At 40.7% G+C, this 12,651-nt stretch overlaps 1 non-coding gene and 1 pseudogene across 1 annotated transcript; one reads left to right on the plus strand and one right to left on the minus strand.

Moving 5' to 3' along the window:
• Positions 1–4,201: 4,201 nt before the first annotated feature.
• Positions 4,202–4,308, plus strand: LOC118524532 (U6 spliceosomal RNA). Its single transcript, XR_004911686.1, has one exon. It is a non-coding gene; the product is annotated as a U6 spliceosomal RNA (small nuclear RNA).
• Positions 4,309–11,799: 7,491 nt separating this feature from the next.
• On the minus strand, positions 11,800–12,129 carry LOC118524523 (ATP synthase F(0) complex subunit j, mitochondrial pseudogene; annotated as a pseudogene).
• Between the last annotated feature and the right edge of the window lie 522 nt (positions 12,130–12,651).

A 12,651-nucleotide genomic window follows, 5' to 3' on the forward strand; every position in this document is an offset into this window, starting at 1 on the left:
AGCACAGAGTCTGCTTGAGATTCTCTCCCTCTGCACCCCCCCATTCAAGCTCTCTCTCTCTCTCAAATAAATAAATAAATAAAATATTTTTAAATAAATAAAGAAACAAAAGAAACCCAATATGATGGGTGAAGGAATGAAAGGAGACTTTTTTCTTCTTGGTGCACTTCTATATTACATTTCTTCTCCAGTGGAAATATTCATGTACTACTTATATAATTTTTTAAAGGATTTTATTTATTTATTTCAGAGAGAGAGAGCATGACCAGGAGAAGGAACAGAGGAAGAGGGAGAGAGAGAGAATCCTCAAGCAGACTCCCAGCTGAGCGTGGAGCCTGATGCGGGGCTTGATCCCAGGACACTGAGATCATGACCTGAGCTGAAGTTAAGAGTCAACCACTCAACTGACTGAGCCACCCAGGCACCCCTATTACTTATATCATTTTTAAAAAGCAATATGAACAGAAGAATAAAGCCCAAAGGACACACACACACACACACACACACACACACACACACACTCTAACTGATAAGGGGTCTATGGCTCAATTAGTCTCCTTTGATATAAATTAACATGTCAAGATACAGTTTGAATCAGCCAACTATTTTAAAAATTACGTTTGTAGGGCGCCTGGGTGGCTCAGATGGTTAAGCGTCTGCCTTCGGCTCAGGTCATGATCCCGGGGTCCTGGGATCGAGTCCCACATCGGGCTCCCTGCTAGGTGGGGAGCCTGCTTCTCCCTCTGCCTCTGCCTCTCTTTCTCTCTCTGACTCTCATGAATAAATAAATAAATAAATAACATTTTTAATAAATAAATAAATAAATAAAAATTTAAAAATTACGTTTGTATCTGAAACATATTTTGGAGATGATTGCATTATTAGTTAGATGAGCAAATTTTTAAGGTGCATGCTGTCCCCCATCCCTCCAACGAAACAGAAAGCCTCTCTGTGAGCTCAGATATAGACTTCTCCTACAGCTCTAGCACAGTCCCCCAGTTATACCAGGTGCTTAAAAGTTGATGACTCAGGGGCGCCTGGGTGGCTCAGTCAGTTAAGCATCTGACTCTTGATTTCAGCTCAGGTCTTGATCCCAGGGTCATGAGTTCAAGCTCTGTATCAGACTTCGCACTGGCCATGGAGCCTACTTAAAAAAAAAAAAAAGTTGATGATTGATTATTACTTTGGCATAGTTATAACACCTTATGTTTTCATGATGCTTTTCAGGTGTTCAAATATTTTCTTATTTGGCCCTCACAATACCAAGTTAGGTAGACTTGGCAGGGTATCTGCATTTTACAGGTGAAGAGAAAAATCTCAAAGAGATTAAGTGGCTTTCCTAAGCCATCTGGCTGACATGGGATGGGTTGGAACTAGCACTAAGTCCACTCCTCTTTTATGCTATGGTGCTAATTGCAGCCTGATTTCTCTAAGACACGTTTTAATGGTATGCCCCATCACAATGTTTGCTAAATGATAGTGTCAATAACAGAGATGTTATATAGGCAAAACAATTTAGAGATTGCACTTTTAAATGCTCACTCGGCCTTAAGAGGGTAATTATATAATATATAATGACTTAGGAAACCCAGCCACTTTAAAAAACTTACTATAATGGTGAAATTATCTGCGATGCTAAGCAAAAGAACCAAGTACACTGTATTGCTTAGCATTTCTATTTAGCTGCAAGTAGAGTTTTTAGACATTCCACCCCCATTCATTCAACACATATTTATTGAGTGCCAAGTACATGCCAATCCCTTTTTTCAGCACTGAGGATACAGAAGTGAACAAAACAGAGTCTGTGTTCTCAGGGCTCACACTCTAGTGGAGGGAGACAGACAACGAACAAATGAATATACACTATGGGCAATGCTATGGAGGAAGAAATGGAGCTTTAAATGGGCTGGCCAGGGAAGGTCTTTCTGATAAAGAGACATCTGAGCGGGACATAAAAGAATGTAGGAAGTGAGCCATATTCCCTCCAAGCAGAGGGAATAACAGATAGAAAGGCCCTGGGGCAGGAGAGAAAATTCTCTCTGTCATTCTTAAAAGTGTAGAAGAGGAACTACCTCATCCTCAAATGATCCATAGAGAGCCACCAAATCTACACTTTCTCCCAAGATTGGTGACTGGTGTCTTGGATTTACATGATTGCTTTTATTTAAAATAACATTTCTAATAAATAGTAAAAACTACTTTGCCTCTGTTGCCTAAATAATATCAAATATATTTTTTTTAATTTTTAAATTTTTTTAGAGAGAGAGAGAGTACGAGCTGGGAAGGGGCAGAGAGAGAGGGTGAGAGAGAATCCCAAGCAGGCTCCATGCCCAGCGAGGAGCCCACTGTGGGGGCCAATCCCACAACCCTGAGATCACGACCTGAGCCAAAATCAAGAGTCAGATGCCTAACTGACTGAGCCACCCAGGCACCCCATTATCAAACTTTTTAAAAAAGAAAATACTGAGGGGCGCCTGGGTGGCTCAGTCAGTTAAGTGTCTGCCTTCGGCTCAGGTCTTGATCTCAGGGTCCTGTGATTGAGCCCTGCATCGGGCTCCCTGCTCCATGGGGAGCCTGCTTCTCCCTCTCCCTCTGCCCCTCCCCCTGCTTGTGTTCATGCTCTCTCTCTCTCTTTCTTGCTCCATCTCTCTTGCTCACTCTCTCTCTCAAATAAATGAATAAAATCTTTTAAAAAAAAGAAAATACTGAACATTTTATTTCTTTATTTATTTTTACCTTCATATCTTCCCCACATAGACACTGTCTTTTTTCTTTCTTTTTTTTTTTTTTAATAAATTGAATTTTTACCTAAAGGACTAAAGCTACATAGCACGGGGCTTTTGAAAAATTTAGTTGACCAGGGAAAACAATCAGGAGAGATGCTCTTTTAGCTGGGCACTTGAAGAGCTGAACTGCCCTTTGTGTTATAGAAACCACACTTCTTGCTCAGAATGTTTGTTTGCCTTCCTCAGATATAGGCTTTATGCTAAGGAAATAACCAGGATATTTAGTGTTTTGTGTCCCTGACCTCCGAGTTTAATGACCTCCAAACCCAAAACTCATGACTTCAAACAGCGGCCATATTATTACCTTATGATTCTGTGGGTTGACCTAACTCAACTGGGCAATTCTGCTGGTCCTCTTGGTGTTTCTCAGGCAGTTGCACCACATGGTGGGGGAGGTTATAGTCATCTGGAAGCTTGCCAGTGATGCAGGAATAGCTGATTCTCCTTCCCCCAAATAGTGTTGGGCTTCTCCTCTCTATTTGAGCTTTCCACGTGGCGGCTTGGGCTTCCTCACAGCATGGCAACTAGGTTCCATAAGGAAATGGAAGCTGCCATTCTTTCTAAAGGCTGAGCGCAGAATTGGCACAGCATCATCTCCACTTCATTCTATTAGTTAACAGAGTCACAGCCAGTCCAGATTCAATGAAGGAGAGGACTGCACAAGTACATGAGTAGCATGGAATTGTAGTGCATTGAGATCCATCTTTAGAGACCAATTATAGCACCTTCTCATCCTGCTTCATTGTTAGGTGTGTTTGCTCTTGTTACATAACCAAATAGAAAGTCTATAACACATGCTGGGAAAAAGTATTATGCAAACACAGAAAAAGGAATAACCAATACTTTCTGGCAGGGAGAAAAATGACTTTGATGGGAAGGAGATTTCAAGCTAAATCTTCAATGATGAATGGTCTCCCTGGGAAGCTCAGGTAGGACAGGTGAGGCAGAGGAAATAGTGTATGTGAGCCTGCTGAGGCCTGAAGGAGCCTGTGGTGCTTGGGGGAACCCAGGACCTTAGGAGCATGTGAAAGGGTAGAGGAGATGGTGGAAAAAACTGAAGAGGAAATCTGGGGTTTGATCAAGACAGGATATTCCAGGGGCCTAAAGAGCACTTCCACTAGCTGAAAGAAAAGCCAGACCCTCCTTTGGGTAAAGTTAATTCCTCAGCATGCACCACCTACCTGTATTTTGGAATACACATTGAGAGTATAGGTTTTAGTTTGCCTGGGCTGGCCTGCCCCATGTGGTTGCCATGATGCTAATTTATAAATATTCTCATTCTCCTCTCCTGAGTACATGGGATTGTGCTTCCTTAACCCCTTTGAAGATAGGTATGGTCTGATAACTTGCCTTAGTTGAAGAAATGTAAGTAGAAGTGATGAGCAAGCAGAAGCTTTAGAAGGCAATGAGAGATTGTGCTCGCCTCAGCAGCATGTACACCAAAATTAGAACAATACAGAGAAAATTAGCATGGCTCCTGCACAAGGATGACATGCAAATTCGTGAAGCATTCCATATTTTTGAGAATTTATAAAACTCAACACCTAAAAAACAAATAATCCAATTTAAAAATGGGCAGAGGACATGAACAGACATTTCTCCAAAAAAGACATCCAGATGACCAACAAACACAAGAAAAGATGCTCAACATCACTTATCATCAGGGAAATGCAAATCAAAACTACAATGAGATATCACCTCACATCTGTCAGAATGGCTAAAATCAACAACACAAGAAACAACAAGTGTTGGCAAGGATGTGGAGAAAAAGGAACCCTAGTGCACTGTGGGTGGGAATCCAAACTGGTGCAGCCACTCTGGAAAACAGTATGGAGGTTCCTCAAAAAGTTAAAAATAGAATTACCTTACAATCCAGCAATTGTTACTGTGTATTTACCTAAAGAATACAAGAACACTAATTCGAAGGGATACACACATCCCTATGTTTATAGAAGCATTATTTACAATAGCCAAGGAATGGAAGCAGCCCAAGTGTCCATCAATTGATGAATGGATAAATAAAATGCGATACACACACACACACACACACACATATATATGATGGAATACTATTCAGCCATAAAAAAGAATAAAATCTTGCCATTTGCAATGACATGGATGGAACTAGAGAGTATAATGCTAAGCAAAATAAGTCAGTCAGAGAAAGGCAAACACCATATGATCTCACTCATATGTGGAGTTTAAAAAACAAAACAAACAAGCAAAGGGAAAAAAATAAGAGAGCCAGTGAAAGCAAGAAACAGACTGTTTTTTGTTTGTTTTTTTTTTAAAGATTTCACTTACTTATTTGACAGAGAGAGAGACAGCGAGAGAAGGAACACAAGCAGGGGGAGTGGGAGAGGGAGAAGCAGGCTTCCCACGGAGCAGGGAGCTGGATGGGGGGCTTGATCCCAGGACCCTGGGATCATGACCTGAGTTGAAGGCAGATGCTTAATGACTGAGCCACCCAGGTGCCCCAAGAAACAGACTCGTAACAGCAGAGAACAATCTGACGGATACCAGAGGGGAAGGGGTGGAGGAGATGGGTTAAATAGGTGATGGGGATTTAGGAGTACATTTGTCATGATAAGCACAGGGTGCCATATGCAATTGTTGAATCACTACGTTGTACTCCTGAAACAAATATAACACTGTATGTTAACTAACTGGAATTAAAATTAAAAATTAAAAGAGGAAGTCAATGAGAGATTCATCACATATCCTTTCCCCACCTCAAGCACCACAGAAACAGGCTGAGATGGAAGCTTCATGAGCCTGGGCCCTGAATAACTATGAAGAGCAAGTGTTCTGCCCTGGCCCTTAGTGGGCTTGCAGTGTGAGTGAGAAATAAACCTTTGTTGTATTAAACTGCTGAGATGTAGGGATTATTGGTTACCACATATATCTTAGTCTATTTTGACATTATACTGTAGGTGATCTTGAGCAACTTATTTGGCTTCCCTGTGCCTTAGTTTCTTCACCTGTAGAGAGGAAACAATAGTAGCTCCCTCTTTTATTTTATTTATATATTTGAGAGAGAGAGAGCATGAGTGGGGGGCGGGGGCAGAGGGAGAGGGAGAAGCAGACTCCCCGCTGAGCAGGGAGGCCACTGTTGGGCTCAATCCCACGACCCTGGGATCATGACCTGAGCAGATGCTCAACTGACTGAGCCACCCAGGCTCCCCCTGAAGTATCCTTTTTAGAATTCCTTTTCTATCTTTCTTCCTTTTTTATTGAAGTATAAGTGAAAATACTACATTAGTTTCTGGTGTATAACATAGTGACTCAACAAGTCTATACATTATGCTAGGCTCATCGCAAATGCAGCTGCCATCTGTCACCATACAACACTATTAGAATACCATTGACTATATTCCCTATGCTGTGCCTTTTATCCCTGTGACTTATTCATTCCATAACAGGAAGGCTGTACCTTCCATTCCCTTCACCCATTTTCCCCCTTCCCCACTCCTCCCCTCTGGCAACCACCAGTTTATTCTCTGTATTACAGGTCTGTTTCTGCTTTTTGTTTGTTTGTTCATTTGTTTTTCTTCTTTTTTTTTTAGATTCCACATGTAAGTCAAATCATATGGTATTTGTCTTTCTCTGACTTATTTCATTTAGCATAATGCCCTCTAGGTCCATCCATGTTTTTGCAAATGGCAAGGTCTCATTCTTTTGTATTTTCTATCTTTATAGTTATCCTCCTATCACAACTTAATTCTCTATGTTTAGTCTCCCATTTAAATTGCTGTGTGTTCCTGTTTTTTGATTGGGCTCAGACTGATATATAAAGCATTAGCACACAACAGAATATATTGTGGCCATTAAAATGATGATGTAGATGTATTAACTGTATCTATGTCATTGCTGAGTGAAAAAAGTAAAATTATATGTGTATATATGCATGAAGAAGACTGGAAGGGTGTCAGAAACTGTTAGTGGTTATTTCCAGGTAATGAGATTGTATGAGTTTTACTGTCTTTGTACTGTTCTTAGTTTTACTTTCTTCCCATGAGTGTGTATAATTTCACCCAAAGCAATAAAGTTAATTCCTTCCAACCCTCAAAAAACCCAGGTGATATTCTGGTTCTGGCACCAATTCCATTGTGTGCGTTGTGGGGAGGGGGAGTCCCACACAGCATCTAGTAATTCTCCAGACACCAACAGAGTGAGAATTCAACTCCGTTCTGACACTATCTACCCCGAGATAGCATCAGATTGCACAGGTTAAGGGTTCACTTCTATAAGACTGCTTTCTGCTCCAGATGCCAGTCGCAAGTGCTGGTTGTTACCTATGCTTCTGACTGACTGGCTATAAATCAGAGGTGTCCTATGATCCCCCTCCTCACATTCAGTTAATTTGCTAGAACGGCTCACAGAACTCAGGGAAACATGTTACTAGATTTCTAGTTTATTATAAAAGGATATAAATCAGGAACAGCCAGGTGTTAGAGATGTATAGGGCAAGGTATAGGCAAAGGACACAGAGCTTCCATGCCCTCTTTAGGCACACCAGTCTCCCCAAATCTCCATATTTCATCAACCTGGAGGCTCTCTGAATTCCATCCTTTCGGGTTTTTATGGAGGCTTCTAACGATTGATTAAATCATGGCCATTGGTGATTGATTCACCTTCCAGCTCCCCTGCCCTCCCAGAGGTCAGGGGGTGGGACTGCAACTTCCAACCCTCTAATCATCTGTTGCCTCCATTGGCAACCAACCTGCTACCAAATTCTGAGGGTTTGGGGATCCGTGAGCCAGGAATTGTGAACAAAGACCCAATATATATGAGAAATGTATTTTGGTCATCTGAATGACCAAATAGATATTTCTTATAAATCACAACATTGCACTGGGTGACACCCTTGATTTTAAAAGGTAAAGTCCAAACTCCTTACCACGGCTTATGATGTAATTTAAGGCCTAGCCCCTCCCTATTGGTTTAACCCCATAATCTGTCATTCTACACAGAAATTCTAATTAATCGGAAGGTCAGTCATTCATCAGACCTGGTCTAAAATTCCCTCCTTTTTAGAACCTTTCCCAATTCATTCCCCTTAACCTTGTGTTATGGTGTTAAATTCATCAAAAGTTATATGGCTAGGGACTTTTCAATGGAAGAGGTGGTCTGAGCCCCTGTTGGTGCAGGATCTCTGTCCTTCTTGGGGGGCGGGGGGTAGGCTCTTTTTCATTGTAAGCTGCTATACCAGGCTGAGCACCTCAAACATACCAGCTGCTAGATAAGGCTAAACTATGTCAGGGACAAAGGACAACCAGGTTTCCATCAGATGATACTGACAGATCCAGTTGCTGGCTTTGTACTTTGGCTTTAGCTCAGTGCTTCTCAAATTTTACCGTGCACAGAAATCTTTTACGGTTGTTGTAAAGTGCAGATTCTGATTCAGTAGCTCTGAGGTAGGCCTGAGATTGTGCGTTTCTAACAAGTTCCTGATTTTCTAACAAGATGTGCAGGTGCTGGTCCATAGACAATCCTTAGAGAGGGAAGTATTAGCTTATTTCTAAATACATTTTTGAAATATAATCTAAGAAGAAAAGCAGCCCTATTTCTACATCTTAGTCAACTCAACCTTAGCATGGACACAATACAGCTTTCACGCCACAAAATGATATTGGGGGGGTCCTAAGTAAACCATTTCTCCCACGAGTGCCTCTCAGGACACTCCCCCACATAATTTCTCTTGGTGATATAATTATGGACTTCCACTCAGCTCCTCTTTAGGGATTATGTGCACATAATATCTGCCCTCTGTTCATACAGCTTTTTTTTTTTTTTTTTAAGATTTCATTTATTTATTTGAGAGAGAGAGAGCATGAGAGGGGGGAGGGTCAGAGGGAGAAGCAGACTCCCTGCCGAGCAGGGAGCCCGATGTGGGACTCGATCCCGGGACTCCAGGATCATGACCTGAGCCGAAGGCAGTCGCTTAACCAACTGAGCCACCCAGGCGCCCTCATACAGCTTTTTAAGGAGAGAAACCATGTCCTGCTCATACCTCAGCTTTTAGCTCACTACTTAGTGGGAAAGCATAATGGTTAGAAGTGGCAGACTGCCTGCATTCATGTTCCAACTCATGTCCCACTTACTGAGGCACTTCTCTTACTCTAAGACGGGGACAGTAGAAGCAGCTACCTCTTCAGGTTGTTGTAAGGATTAAATGAACAGAATTAGGATGACGGCTAACACCTAGCAAATTATATAAAATTTAGCTATGATTATTACTGAATGTGTAGAATAATGAATCTTTCAGAAACAGTATCACATCCATTTGATCATGTAGCATGTATTAATTAATTTTCACCCATTAATTAATTTGTTGCATTGTTATTAACCCATGCAAAATTATTTGTCAGGAGCGCATGCATACAAACAAGAAACTCATTCATTCACACAACAAATATTTCCTGAATGAAGGGCACCTCTCCAGGCACTGAAGATGAGGCCAGAAAGAAGGGGCCAGAAAGAAGGGAAAGAAGGATACAGAAACGAGATAGATATAATTTCTGGCCTTACAGAGGAGAAAGAAGAAGAAAGAATCATAATGCAGGGCGCAAGAGTCCAATGCTGCAGGAGGCACAGCAATAACATGTTCATGCCAGTCATCACGTTTCCTGCCAGCGTCTATTCAATATGCAGTATCGGAAACCGTATTTTCCTCGGAGAACCACCCCCCTTCACTCTGTCCCAGCGTTCAGGGGGCTGACTACAATCAGCCTCCAGCTTGGCCTGGTGACCCAGGCCAGGCCGATCAGAGAACTAAATGCCCTTTACTATAGCAACTGGCTCAAAGGTGTACACATGACCAAAGAGAGGACAGTGATCCAATTCTGTGGTTCCTGAATAAATGTGGAACGAAAAAGGTCTGAATTCCGAATTATTTTATTTAGCTTTGATTAAAGTTTCAACCAAGATCAAGATTTTAATGGTAGGAACTTAGAATACAATTCTGTTCCATGAGCACAGGGGTCTGCGGGTACAAACAACTGTGCTAGCCTGTGACATCTCGCCGTAAGGAGAAAAGCTGGAGGAAACCTCAGTGATACCAAGACCACAAATATTAGCAGGTTGGGTAAGGTCCTTTCTGGATTTAAATATTCTGTATCTGGTCATCATGAACGGACTTTGGCTTGCAAAATATTCTCTTGTCGCATCCTGATTATTATTGGTTTCTGGTTCTACAACCCCTAACTTTGAGACTACATACTTGCTTTATTCATTTCCTGTGGGAAACTGAATTTAAATTCACTTACCAATCTTGTAACAACTAGATCAGGAACTATAACTTTATTGATCTTATCACAATGGACTCAACTGACATGAAAAATATGAGATCCTCTTAGAGTTAAGAAAAATATTTTTGTTCTTACATATATTATATAAGCAAGTAGAAACAATTGTAAAATAATATAATATTTTTTACCCTTTTCAATTTACTTCTTTGGTTTTATTTCCCATCAACCATATGAGGAACATAGGACTGATTATAATCATCCTAATTTTATAGAGGAGAAAATGTAGGCAAACAGGTAGCAGTAATCCAGTGGCAAAACAGAATATATAGAATGCAACTCATTGGTGATTCACAAAAACTCAAACCCCTTACAGCTTGACTGGCCCCTGTGCCTTGATCCCTGCATGTATCTAACAGTAATACAGCTACATGTCTTTAAACTCTGATCTTTCTGTGAATTTCAAGTCAATCTGGAAGATTTTAGTGTATTGTATTTTACTATTCCTAATGGAATTTGTATATTAAGTAACTCAAGGTAATTAACATTTTGTAAATAGTTAAATTTTACTGCATTTCCACTGGTGCCGATAAATGACTGCTATGGAAATGCTGGTGGTGTTATTCAGCATCCACTCCCCACTGCTTTTTTGGTATGCTTTATTTTCTAAGTTGTGTGTGTGTGTGTGTGTGTGTGTGTGTGTGTGTGTGTGTGTGTTTTCTGTTTGGTATTATAATTACCAAAGATGGTTTTTATATCTTGGATTATTAAAAATATCAGTCTATTAAATTGACCACATTAAACACAACGTTACAAATAACTCATGCTAATGTGGTAGAGTTGTATTTCAGGAATGCATTTAAGGATGTAATCTCCCGCAGAAAAATAGGAAAAAATGTGAGGCTGCTTAATAAGTTACCATCAGTAAATTCTATGGTAATCAATAGCCCCAAAGGAAACCCATGGCCAGCTAATGCCAGCTAGAGGCTACTCATCTCTATTTCAGTGGTTCTAAAGGTGTTCTTAAACTTGAAGCACCCAGGATTGGTTGACTTACAACTGTTTTAGGAAGTTATGATTTGGAAATTAGGACGCAGTGCTCACAGGGCATACCTTAAGAACCTGCTGTGGTTGGCTATGTCGGAAAGGAAATGGGGGTGTGGGCTGTCTCCAGATGTCCAGTAGGAAGATGACAGGCCCTCTCTCATGTGGTAATGGTTCTTTGGTGTTGTTGCTTGGTGATGGACAGCTTAAAGATACCAGAGACAACTCTGGCTTGAAGCAGTGCTTCTCAAATATGGTCTCTGGTGCATGTGGTGATGTTGCATGAAGAATCTTTGGAAATTTCATCCACCTCATAATGATGAGGTCTCATTATGACTCTACCTAGTCTTAAGTCTGATTCAAAATGATGATGATACTAATAAAGTTGATGACTTTTGCTGACCACTTACTTTGTGCCAAGCATGGTGCTGAACACCTCCTATGGATTATCTGACCCAGTGTTCACAATAATCCCCTGAAGTAGGTATCACTATTTTTTTCCATTTTACGGATAAGAAAACTGAGACACAGAAATAAGGAACATTTCCAAGGTCACAAAATGAATCAGTGGCAGAGCCAGGATTCAAATTTGGTCTAACTCCAAAATATATGCTTTAAAAATTGTGGTAAGATACACATAAAATTTACTATTGTAGCCTTTTTTTTTTTTTTTTTGGCACATCACAGGTACATTTATTGATGCCACAAAGGAAACAACATGTCTACAAGTGTACCCGATGCTCCATGTTCCCATTTAACAGAGCTTGCTGAAATTTACAGCCAAACTGACATTCCATCCGATGTGTCTTCCCAAGTAAAGCTGGTTTATGATGACCATGAGCAGGTGCAGGACTTGAAGCTTTCAAAGCTTTACTTCTTTTAACAGCACTCCTGATTTTATAAACAATGAAACCCACCACCCCATTCCTACCCAAATCTCCTGGTAAACCTGGGTATAGTAGGGCTTCATGGGGACCCAAACATCTTTAACAAGGCTTTGAAGCATGTTGGCACAGGATCCCTGGTTCAGGCTGCCCCAACCCATAGGGCCAATGACTCCGAAAGTTCACCAAGTGCACTATTGTGCATTTGGGTTGTTTCCACCTTTTGGCTATTGCGAGTAGTATTGCTCTGAACATTCATGTACAAGTTTTTGTTTGAACACCTGCTCTCAATTCTTTTGGGTAAATAGAATAAGCTTTTGATCATAAACCTCTGCTGACTCCAAAAAGGAGATGACCAAATATCTTAAAATCTTTAGTCATTCAACAAATACTTACTGAGGACCTACCATACAACTACCTAGAATGCTAAGCACTGGGAATATAAATTGCAATGAATAAGAATGCAGTGAAAGACAGGCATCATCCCTGTCCTCCTTGGGAATGACAGAAAATTGAATAAGTGAGTAAAACACAAACCTGGCAGCAGTCAAGCTAAAGATTTCCTTTTCCATTTGCTATTAAAGGAAAACAAAAGCTGGTGATCACACACCTGAGCAAGATGCTCTAACAGGATGCTTTTGAATGCTGTTTAATCTAATATTAAACAATAATGTTATTTATCATCTTACA

This window comes from Halichoerus grypus, chromosome 14, assembly GCF_964656455.1.
Source record: "Halichoerus grypus chromosome 14, mHalGry1.hap1.1, whole genome shotgun sequence".
In the NCBI taxonomy this organism is placed as follows: domain Eukaryota; kingdom Metazoa; phylum Chordata; class Mammalia; order Carnivora; family Phocidae; genus Halichoerus; species Halichoerus grypus.